The sequence below is a fragment of the Miniopterus schreibersii genome, assembly GCF_964146895.1.
Source record: "Miniopterus schreibersii genome assembly, chromosome: 14".
NCBI lineage: Eukaryota > Metazoa > Chordata > Mammalia > Chiroptera > Miniopteridae > Miniopterus > Miniopterus schreibersii.
The window spans coordinates 35244843-35257524 of NC_138114.1; positions in this window are offsets into that span (position 1 = coordinate 35244843).

Consider the following 12682-nt stretch of genomic DNA (forward strand, 5'->3'; position numbering starts at 1 on the left):
TTGGTCCCAGAGAAGATGGGAAAGAGATTCAGAGGATGCTTATTGGGGAGGGTATGAGTCAGAGAGGCTAAATTGTTTCCTCTGAGATCAGAGGAAAGAATGAGAGTGGGAGTTCATCAAGTGTGAACTCTGGTCCAGCAGCATCAGTACCACCAGAAACTTGTTAGAAATGCAAATTTTGCCCAGCCCAGCGGTTGAGCATCGGCCTAGGATCCAGGAGATCACCATTCGATTCCCATTCAGGGCACATGCCCGGGGTTGTGGGCTTGATCCCCAGTCGGGGGCGTGCAGGAGGCAGCCCATCAATGACGACTCTCTCATCATTGATGTTTCTATCTCTCCCTCTCCCTTCCTCCCTCGGAAATCAATAAAGATTTTTTTTTTTTAAAGAAAAGAAATGCAAATTTCCCAGCTCCAACCCAGACCTACTGCATCGGAAACTCTGGGGGTGAGCCCAACAATGCGTGTTTAACAAGCCCTCCAGGTGATTCCAATGCACCTGCAGTTTGAGAACCAATGAATTCGGGAAGAGCTGAAGAGACAGGGATCTTTGAGACAAAGCTATGTAGTGCCCTGGGGAAGGCCTTCTCTCAAGAGGACAGAGTAAATAAGTGGAGGCCAAAGCAGCAGAGAAGATCTGGGACAACAGTTGTAGGTGTGTGCTAAAAAGTCAGCTAGAGATACATGCACAGATTACCAGACTACAAGATGCCGCAAGAAAGTTTATGTCTTACAATAACAACACATCTAGGAAAATGATGCAAAATATTCAAAAAGCTAAATGTACTGAGATTTATAATACTGAAAGACTAAACACTTAAATTAACCCACATTAGGGGGAGAGTCAGTAGAATCCCAAGGCATTTAGTACATCTTGTGAAAACTATGAGACAGTGAAAGAAAACATCTATTATACAATACTGAATGGGAAAAAAAGCCTACTATGTAAATTATGTTTGCCCAAGAAAGTACTCTTTGAGGAATGATTGGCTTTCAAAATAGATATATTGCCAAAGGCCACTGGGGCCAAGGACATGGCTATTGAACTTGTCACCATGGAAAGAATGCCTGTTGTTGGGAGCCCTGAGGCCAATGACTTGTCTAGAGCAGAGGAATGCTATAGAAGAAGAACAAGAGATGGCCTCAGAAAGCTATGGGGATGACATTTTAAAAACTAAAACTTGGAACTCAAGGTCTGCCAAGTTTATAGATGCTACTGGAAGCGTGGGCCAGCATATTTGAATCTGGGCACTCCTGAGAAATGTGAGACCAGGGCACTCGTGTTGGATCAGCAGTTCCAGGAGATCATTTACAGTTGGCGACTTCAGCCCCAGTCATTTAGAAGAGGAATATGTAGGCAAGGGAAGTTGAACAACTTGCCCAAAGCCACACAGCTTTAAAGCTGCAAAGCCAAGGTCAAAGCTAGATCTCCTGCTTGTTGTTTTCATTTTTTGAAATTATATATTATTTTTATTTATTGTAAATTTATTTATTGTAATGATAGTTTCCATATTTAAAAATTAAATTGATTGCTCATTTTAAAATATTTTCATATTCTTCATTTTTATTATCTATTTGACATCTCCCAGTTTTTTGTTTGTTTGTTGTTTTATTGTTTTTAGAGAGAGGGGGGGAGAGTGAGAGAGAGAGAGAAACATGCATTTGTTGTTCCACTTATTTATGCATTTATTGGCTGCTCTGACTGGAGACTGAACCTGCAACCTTGGCGAATTGAGACGACGCTCTAACCAACTGAGCTAGTTGGCCAGGGCTAGATCTTCTGTTTTTAATACTATGGTTCCTGCATAAAAGATCCCAAACCCCAGACTAAAGAGTTGAGATGAGATGTGACAGGTAACAAGGAGTCATGATAAATCACTGCCTAGGGAAGGAACATGGTGAGCGGGGTGTTTGTGGAAGGACAATGATGTGTGAATCAGAAAGGCAGAGTCTGAAGAGAGGGGATCGTTGGGGACCAGCAGCAACCTATGGGCATGTGGTTAATTAGGGCCTGGACCAGATTGCTGGCTCTGAAATTAGACAGGAAAGAACCATGGAGAGACATGGCATTCCTCATTCTCACACCACACTTTCTCCAATTTCCTTCTGTCTGTTCCTTAGAATTCACCTCATTTACCTTCAGGCTTATTTGTGGATACAACCCAGCACAAACTCTGGCCAACCTGCAGCCCTTTTAGATATTTTCTTTGCTAGGCCATGCTCTATATTTTTCAGAGCCAGTGCTTTACCCACTGGGAATTAAAAGGAATCAGACTCACTAGAAACTATGAGTGGCTCTGAACTTAACGCTTTTTCTACAAATGATGTGGTCTTTAAATAGAAAGTTGAGAAATAGAGGGGCCTGAGAGTATGTCACCCCAATGCCTCTCTTTGTTCCCCACTTCTGGCACCTCTGACACTCCCTCAAGCCTCCTGTTCCCTTTGCTCCTAGGGGACAGCGTCTGCATTCATTCAGCACAAGATGGGAGACATCCATTCAGACCACTAGGACTGAAAGAAGCCTTGGGAGTCACCCAAACTAAGCCCTCTGGGACCAGGGAACATAGGTGGCTAAAGGTGAAAACAAGACTAGGTGTCCTCATGCCCTCTCTGAATTACAACCTTCCTCTCCTTCCCGCTTCCTTAAATGCAGTCTGCAATAAAGTTCTGAAATTAAAACATTTTTTTTTTCAGTTTAAAACTGTACTAAACACACGCACACACACACACGTGCACACACACACAGATTAGAGTCAAAAGAAGGAGATAAAAGTATGGTAAATTCATAGAAATTCAAATTCCACCTTAAATACAATTAACTGAATAGCATCCTTTAAGTCGAATTACTTTAAGGAGGGGGAACATGAAGAACTTTCCCCCTATGTTAGATCTGCCACCAGAAGGGATTGGTCCACACGTGCTTTCCTTTAGCTCCTTCTCTCAAAACTGCGTGTTACTCCTTGTACTTGTGTCACTCTCCCTTCAAGACCAAACCTGCAGAAAGGAAAAGGCCTTATCTCATGTATCTTGCACACCTCGTGGTTCTTTGTATTATTTTTGGCACATTGTTTGTTCTTCATAAGGTTTTGGCACGGTGTTTACTCGTCATAAACATTTTCGGAATGACAGTGCATAAAATAACCTGCATCCTACATTTTTGCAACTTTTACCTTGGCGACTAAAGGAGAAAGGTCAAATAGCAAAATGAGTGAGCCACATCGACTGGAGACGCTAAGCGCCCGCATTTTAAAGGCAAACACCTTAGGAAGTTGGGGGCTCAGACATACAACTCAGAAATCCAAGGCACACACATGAGTCTGAAACAGTTGAATCAAGTCTTTTGAAACAAGCTAAAAATTCAACCCACGGCAATTTTGGCAGAATCTAACAAAAGGTCAAATTGCATGTAAGCCATTTTCCCTTTCTATAATCAATGTGTTGTTCTGAGTAAAAAAAAAAAAAAACACACAAAACCAACAAACAAAACACCCCCAGACCCTCAGGATTGGGTTTTCTGACAATATTTGTAAGAAACTGCGGGCTTGCTTTTCTGTAAAAGCGAGAGGGGCAGAGCAGCTTTCTGGACTCTTCTCAGAGGCTTCAACTAAAAAGTGAAATGAGCACTGGTGCCAGTAATTGAAAATGAGAAAAATTATGCCAAGCCCTTGACACCAGCTGCAGCAATTAAGTGAGCACCTGCTTTATGCGTCATCTGCTGCCACCCCCTCCCTGCTTCATTCAGGCTGGTTTCTGGGGTGGTTTTTTGGGGTTTTTTTTAGAGAATAAATGCATCTAATTGCACAAATGCACAAACCCACCCTTTTCTTTCTTTTTTCTTTGGCTATCAACTGGGGCGAACTGAGTGGCATGAAGATCTCGACAAGGACAGGGTAGTGAAGGTATGTCTAGAACCCAGAGTTTCAGGGAATGTTGGGGGCAAGTGCAACCCTAGCAATCAGCTCTAATATGAGAGAACTGATGTATGTACGCTGCTTGCACTAAGCAATAGAGCTCACCATCCCAAGGAGACCCCACAGATGAAGATGTGGATTGGATTTCCGGAGGCAAGATTTCTATTGGCTTCATCCTGAACCTTAGCTATGTAACAAAAGCAAGTTCTGCAGAGATTTAGGATAGAAAAAAGACATCATCAAATAGTTCTAGACTGTTATCAGTGCAGGGCTAGACTGAGCATCCAATGAGATATGAAAGAAGTAACAGTGAGTTATAAGTAGAAAGGGTTATGCAAATGTGAAGCAGGTATTAAAGTTTAAAATGTTCATCCAAATCCATCCAGTAGAAACCAAATAATAGGCATATTTGTCCCTTGGAAGTGAATTAGCATTTTCCTTGTGCCCTGAGCTATCATTTCCTCTTCCCCCTTTTGTCTCGTCTGCAAAAGCTAGCTAATGATGCCTCTTACATCAGAGGGGACTCGGCAGCTTAAATAAGACTAAATGAGATAATGTATGTGAAGCACCTTGCTCCATGCCTTGTACATAAGACACTTAATAAATGTGAATTTATTTCAAGGAGAAAATCACGCACATTATCCTGAGAAGTCTTCCCGCTTACAGCCCATCAGTAGATGCTTCATATTAAATTACACATTTCCAAGAGAGAAAAATGAAGAGGTCACCCTCAATAGGACATCATCAGTGAAGCCAGCTGCTTCTCATGGGGAGAAAAGAGACGTGAAACAAAGACATCCATCCTTCAATCTGTCGGTGTCAGAGTAGCAATTGCTCTCTTCCCATACTGATTACTACCACTCTGTTCTCCTGGGGAGAATGTTAAAGCTGCTTTCGAATTCCCTCTAACACAGCCAGACGAGACCAGCAAAAGAGAGATCCTAAGAGTGGAGCAAGAACTTTCGGGTACAGATAAGAAGTTCCTTGAGGGCAGTGACCCTTCTGCCTTGTTCTCAAGAATGTACCCCGGTTCTACCACTTACTTGTTATGTGCTACTAAGTAAGTTACTTCCCCTGTCCAAAACTCAGCTTCATCTGTAAAATAAAGGTGATGATGAGCTGTTACGGCAGAAACAATGTGTTCAACAAACCACTTCCTTTCCCACATGGTCATATACCTCATGGACATTTCCCAGACTCCCTTGCAGTTAGGTAGGGCCATGCGACTGAGTTCTGGCCAGTGGAATATTGGCAGAAGTGATGCATTCCACATCCAGGCTTAGACCTTAAGAAACCTCCCATGGGATCCTACCTAAGTGCATTCTCTTCCTCTCCCTTCATCTGTTGACAGGATGCAGAGTCCAGAGGGGGACTCCAAGGGCAGGATGCAGAGTCCAGAGGAGGGCTCCAAGGTCCTGGGGCTGGTGGGGACATGAGCAAGCAATCAGCCTTTACCACATCAAGTCACTGAGGTTTGGAGAGTGTTTGTTATGGCAGTTAGCCTACCCTGACTAATACAGCAATGGTGAGGGTCAAACAAGAAATTGATTTATAAGCACAGTGTCAGGAACATAGTAAATGTTTAGTAATAGCTATTTATTATTATGTGATATCTGCCCTGCTTCAGATACGTAGACTTTTCTCTCCAATGCTATTTCTTCCCCCTGACCCAGTGACCATGGCATCTCTGTATGTCTAGCCCTGCTTTGTCTTTAAGCCTGATCACAATGTTAATGTGATACTCCTCTGGACATTGCTCTTCTAAGAGCATTTCCTTACAAAAAAAATATGGGACAGAGGGGGTGCTTCTATGGAATGATAATGGTTCTGAAATGAGTCAGAGTCATGAGGCAGTCCAATTGGCACTGCTCATCACAGCTCCATTTCTCCCTTCCCTGCTTTTCCGTGTGAAGGCTACAGGGCTGAGAGTTAAATTAGGTTGAGAACTGACTCCGATGAGCAGCACAATCTGCTCCACTGGAGACAACATTTCATAAAAACTGTTTCTGCCGAATTTTTATGAAACTTCCAAATTTTAATTAGAAACTGGAGAAGCAGATGGGTGGCAAAAGGAATTTAAGGTAATGAGGAAGCAAGTGCTCATACCGTAAGGTTCAAACCAAGAGCCATGTGGCTAGCTGGCCACTTAATCAGGATAATGTAGAAGTTCTGGGCCCCCAGCATTTCCTTCATTGCACGTTGGCAATGCCTGATAGGTTGTTCATAGCAACCTTTCACAATTACATGTCACTTTACATAATCTCTCTTAATGTTCCCAATTCACCTGCAAGGTAGGATTGTAAGTATGGACCTCAAGGCTCCACAAAATTAAGTGATCTGCACAAGATCACACAGCTGTTAAAGGACAGAACAAGGACTCTTCACATGTCCTGGCTTAAGGGTTCTTTCCACTACACCACAATTGCTTCCGCCATTAGTAAAGCTTTATTTCTTTGGGTTAAATGCATCTCCTAATTAATTGATCATTCACATGAAATCTTACCTAAATTTTAGTGTATAAGCGGAGTTTGGGGAAGTAGACGCAAAGCCCTAGAAATACAGTCTGAAAGCCACTAGGTTAAAGCATCTGTCCACCGTTTCAATGCACATGGCCTTGGAGGAACCTCTTGCTGTCATTCATACCCCCTGTCCTGCCAGATCATTTTTTACCACCTGAGACAAGGAGATAGAACAACAGACCCAGGTTAAAGGGCCCTGTCAATATATGGCAAGGTGGGAAGGAAAGAAAGAGAAGAATAAAGGGTAAAGGAAACAACTTTACAACCTACTTCAGGTTTGCTCTGCCTATGGAAGGAATCAAATTCTTCTGTAGCTAATAAATATTGTGATTCCTGAACACTGGTGCTTTAAAGTGACAATTTAAAAAGCAAATCCCAATCCAAGAAAGCCTTATAACACCTTAAAGTGTGATCTTTATATTCTAGAAATATTAGAATCCCTTGTACTTGTCAAAGTATACTTTTCAAAAAATTGAAAACATAAATATCTGACATGTGTTTTATTCTATATTTATATGAACACATGTTGGAGATTTATTCAACTCATTAGTGAAGGAGAGGGAAGCTGGTTCCAAAGAGAATTAGAGGAACTAGAATCATATAGGCACTGGAGAAAAAATGTTGGAATAAGACAGTTGGATTAGATATAAAATTGGCTAATGTCCTACAGGCAATAGAACCATATCTTGATAATTATGTATCCTGCCTTTCAGAATTCATATACTTCTCTACTGGGCACAAGTCTACTAGTGCAGAAGTAACTTTGATCAACAGTAAGCAGAAATTCAAGCAAAGGTTCACTCCTCAGCCCAGCTCATTTTTAATCCTTGGGCACGCCTGTAAACAGTGTTCCTCTATGACTCTCAGAAGACACCCTGACCTCCCTTTGCTTTCTTTCCAAGTTTTGAGTCCCGGTGGCTCAAGTTGGGCTCAGGCAAGTCAAATTTTTTCTAATTCAAATTTGAAGTTGTCTTTGAATGTGTGAGTTTGTTCAAAGAATAAGAAAAGAAAAGAAATGGAATTAACATTTGTATTAGTCTGCTAGGACTTCCATAACAAAATATCCCAGACTGGGTGGCTTAAACAACAGAAATTTATTCTCTTAAAATTCTGGAGGCTGGAAGTCTGAGATCGAAGTGTCAGCAGGTTTGGTTTCTCCTGAGGCTTCTCTCCTTGGCTTGTAGATGGCTGTCTGCTCACTGTGTTCTCACATTGCCCCTTGAGATGAAAGGTGCTATAGGCTTATCTTCTGGGCAGCAGCATCTAAAGAAGCCAAGGAGACTAAATCACAGGAGCAGCCAGTGCTATGAGAATTAGGATTTCAGAGACCAGAGAAAGTGAGGGAAACCAACCACCGAATTCCCCAAATTCCTGAGAGCTTCAAGATGCAAGAGAAAAGATACAAGCAGCTGACTTTACTGGGATTGGTGGAGGAAAAGCCTGAAAGGATCCTGATGAGTTGGGAGAGACCATCTGAGGAGCCTCACGCATTCCCTCACTCCCTTCTTCACGCCCTCCCTCACTGCTCACTCATTCATATTTATTGAGCTCCTCCTGTGGCCAGCACTACCAGGTGCTGGAGGATTTACAACTACCAAGGGTCCCTTTCTTCATTCTCCCATAAGGCCCTTTTTAGGAACAATAGTGTCTCCCACCTCCACGCTTGCAAAAAAAATTTTTTTTAATTTCCTTACTGCCCAGCCGGGCATGGCTCAGCGGTTGAGCATTAACCTGGGATCCAGGCGATCAGGGTTCGATTCCCAGTCGGGGCACATGCCCAGGTTGCGGGCTCGCTCAATGACTCTCTCATCATTGATATTTCTATCTCTGTCTTTCCCTCTCCTTTCCTCTCTCTGAAATCAATAAAGATATATATATATTTTTAAAATTTTCTTACTAAGAAATGATCAATTAATTTTTCATTCTCCTGGGTTCAAATCCTAGGCTAGGTTTATGATCTATTTATTTCACCTCTCTAGCCTCAGTTTCCTTATCTGAAAAATGGACTGATGCCTACCTCACAGAGTTAAGGGAAATAAATGGTACAATGTAATAGACATATGAAGGTTCTTCAAAATGCTTAATACACAAGCAAGACCCAGTGAAGGGGATCACAGTATGTCACTCCAAGAGATCCAACTATTTTTAGGATTGTTTTGAGCTGAAATCAATTAACTCTTTTCCCTTTCCCTTCCTGTCTAGAAGCAGGACATAAGTTTCCCTTTGTAAAGGTAACATAAAGCTCCATTTGTAAACGTGTGTCTCCAATACAACTTTTATAAGAGTTGTAAGTTTTACTAACTTACAACTCTTATTTACCATACATTTTCTAGCCACCTTCCCATAACTTACCCACCTGGGGTGGAGGAGTATAGCCTGGGTCAGGAAGCCAATCATTCTACTCTGTTCTCGCCCTCCTCAGGCCTGGTTTCTCCTCTCATCCCTCCTTCCTCAGTCATTCTGACAACCTCAGGAGGGGGGCTCTTATCAAGGTACCTTGAATAGTGGGAGAAAGATCAGAATAACAATAATAGCTTACTATATGCTAAGTATTTTCTACATTATCTCATTTCTTCTTTATAGTCATCTATGACTATAATTATCTCCATTCTACAGATGAGGAAACCTTAGGAAGAGGGTGTAAAATCTTGTACTGATAAATGGCAGTCAGGTCTTGAATTGTGACCTCCTCACTAGATTGCATTGTACTGGGTTGGGATGGCCTGAGGGTCTCCCAGGTACCCCCAAGTATCCCCAGAGAGCCTCTGGAGCCAGAGCTGGGTCAGCCTCAGTTGTTTCCGTGCCTTGTATTAACAAACGATACTGTACAGACATTTTACACAATACTTGCCTCACATGGACAAGGCCTCAAGAATTTTCCATAATTTCATATATATCAAAAGTAAGGAATCACATGATAAACAATTTGGAAACAGACGTGAGTTTGAAGTCAAACTAAATGACCTTGGGCAAGTCATTTAATCTCTGTGAGCTTTTGTTTCCTCATCTGAAAAGTGAGGATGATATTGCCTCACTTGAAAGGCAGGTAAGATGATTGATTGAGCATCTGTCCTATAGGAAGCCCAGCACGTATTGGTTCCCCCATCTTTCTCGATCTAATGCTGGGAGGGGGAAGGGCAGTGCCACACGTGGGGCCAGGAGAGGGGCTGGTGCAGAAGCTTGATGCTTCCCACTGTTCATGCCCATCCTATGGTCACTAATCCGATGGTCATCACCAGTTCCGTCATTCCCTTGCCATTTTCTGGGGTCAAATTCCAAGCTTCTTGGGTCATCATTCCAACCGAAACTAATGGGTGTAATAGAGGCCACAAGTCACAGGCAGCACTGGAACGCTCTTAGTTCCAATAGAATGAGAGTATAAAGCCAGACGAAACAAAACAGAGTCTTTCTACAGGGATAAGACCAAAGCAAAAGCCTGAAATCCAACATCATGAAGTTCAATTTTCCAAAGCATGTTTTCCCTTTTAATTTCAGAATCTTAAACCAAAGCAAACCAAAAGCAGTTAATGGTCTCCTTGAAATGATGAAGTGTCTGTTTTAAGAAAAAATGACTGCTAATAACTAGCTTGGGAGTAATTCAGGCACAAAACAGCAGCAGAAGAAAGGAAAATAATCATTTTTTCAACTTTATAGTCCAATAACCAAGTCCCATGCTAAGGCAACACCTATCAGAACTACCCCAAATTATAATTCTGGCTCAATTATGTTCACTCTGCCCATGACTTAGAATTATGTTTGCTTTCTTCCCAAATAGCTTTCTCTTTTTTTTGCTACTCACGTCTAGCCAATAGGAAGAGTGGCCTACCATTGCCTTGCCTGAATTTTTGGTGTTTGGTTCTGAAAAATTCAAATATACTTCCAGAGAAAATGCTAAATAGCTAAAATCATACTTTATCAAAAATATTTTGGGATCATTTGCTTCTATATACTTTAAACATTGCCATATGCATTTTTGCTTAACTGCAGTACATGTGTCTACCACACACAAAAGGAGAAAAACAGTCTCGCTAAGCTTTGATTTTTACAAGATATTTCTGAGAAGAGAAATTCACAAATTATAGAATGTTAATGCTATAAAAATGGAGAAACTGAGGCCTAAGGAAATAAAATGCGTTGTCCAAGGCCACACAGCTTCTCCACAGTTCCTGCCAGAGGATATCTGTCGGTTTGTTTTGGATTTTGTATGAAGAGTATTCAGCTTCCCTGAGTTAATGGATTATGGATTATTGTTCAGAAAAATGCACAAAGGAGTTTTTTTATGTTCCCCCCCTATGAGAACTTCTTTATTCCTTCTCAGTGGGAATGCTGAGAGCATTTGAAGCAGGACAATTCTTCGTTGTGTGTAGAGGTCCCAAGTTTCAGGATGTCAGCATCTTCAGTCCAACAGTTGCAGCCAAGGTAACAGCAGCAATGTCCCCTTGCAACACCTCCTAGGAGGGCAGCAGTGCTATGAGTTGATACCCATAGCACCTGATGGGGATTCTAAGAGCAAAATGATGAGAAGTCCTCACCCCCCTCCCTACCCTAGATACTCTCCTCACTAAATAATCATCCATTCTGTCTTCGCAAGGTTTCTCCATCATCCAGGAATAGCCACTAGTGATGTTTATCCACCCACCAGCTTCAGGCGTGTCATGCAACATGAAGCAGGAGGCAAGTACGCCCAACGCTTTTAGAACTCAAGGGCCTAAATAGCTCCGTACCTGTGGATGTGCTCAACTTTTAAAAGCCTCGATGTCCAGGTAGCGCTCCAGACCAAATAAATAAGAACCTCTATGGATGTGATGAAGCATTAAGGATTTTTTAATCCTCTCTCCTGAGGGTATTTTTTCCATTGCTTTTCCAGTGAGAGTAGGAGAGAGAGAGGGAGAAACATCGATGTGAGAGGCCAGGGATTGAGCCTGCAGCTGAGGTACATGCCCTTGGCCGGAATAGAACCTGGGACTCTTCGATTCACAGGCCAACACTCTAACCACTGAGCCAAACCAGCTAGGGCCATTAAGAATTTTTTTAAATCCCTCAGGCAATTCCAAAGTGCAGCCACATTTGAGAATGGGTGCATTAAAACACCTTTTTGATGTTCTCACAATATGCATTTCTAAGTTAAAAAACAATCTTTCCCATGGTAATTCCCAATGTCTTCCTTTAAATGCTGAAAAATGCGAAAGATATTTTAACCTGGAATCTTGCCATCTCCTCTATCTACTCCCATTTATATCTGCATTCATGTCTCAATCGCATAATTATCCTTTAGGGAGACCAGATTTTGCCACATTTGCCACTAAAAATTTTTTGTACAAAAGGAAGTGGGGAATTTTTGGTGAGGAAGGGGTTAAGATGATAGCCTAGTTGCATGCTGGGAATTGTAGTCCAATAATAGCAGTGCCTTATCAGTGAAGCACTGTGGGCTTCCAAAGAGGTGCCCAGTACCCCACATTCTACACAGCCTTTTGGAGAGGCAGTGTCCAGTAGTGGCTAATACCGTGGACATCAGAGTCAGAACACCTGGGTCAGACCTCAGTGCCACATCTTACTAGGTGCAGAACTCTGGGCAAACTACTTAACCTCCTAGGCCTAAGTTTCCTTTTCTATAAATATAGAGGAAATAATAATACAAATATGTAGCCCATGGGATTGTTATGAAGATTAAATGAATTAACATATATAAAGTGTTCAGAACAGCAGCTGGCACATAACATGCATCCTGTAAGTGTCAGCTTTCATTATTATTGCCTTCTCAACTTCTCCCTTGACCAAAGTTCTATTCTCTTGGACCATAAACGTTGAAAATCCCCCAATTCCACAGTCAGGATGTAAGAGTTTAGCAGTCCTGTGAGAAATGATCATTATCTATTTGTTTAAATGGTTCTCTGGTCATTTCTCTTTAAAATCATGAGGTTGGGTTTGGGGTGATAGGCTAGGGCAGAGGGAAATGATATTAGCTAACAGACCGTGGCACGCATCCCTCAGTCAGTGTCCCTTGGCTTTGTCTGTCCAGCAATCCATCTGGTAGGGGCACTGAAGTTTCCTTTGGGGACCCACTCCTCTCTCATCGTGTGCACTCTTGGTAGAATTGCCACTAAGATGTCCTGCTTCCTCATGGCAAATAAGCAAGCACCTGACCCAGCTCAGCTCATTGGACTCTCTCCTCTGGGAAGGAACATGAGGATAAGAACTGATTGGAGTGTATTCACCTGAAGAGATTGCCCATTAGTTCCCGCCACCTAGATC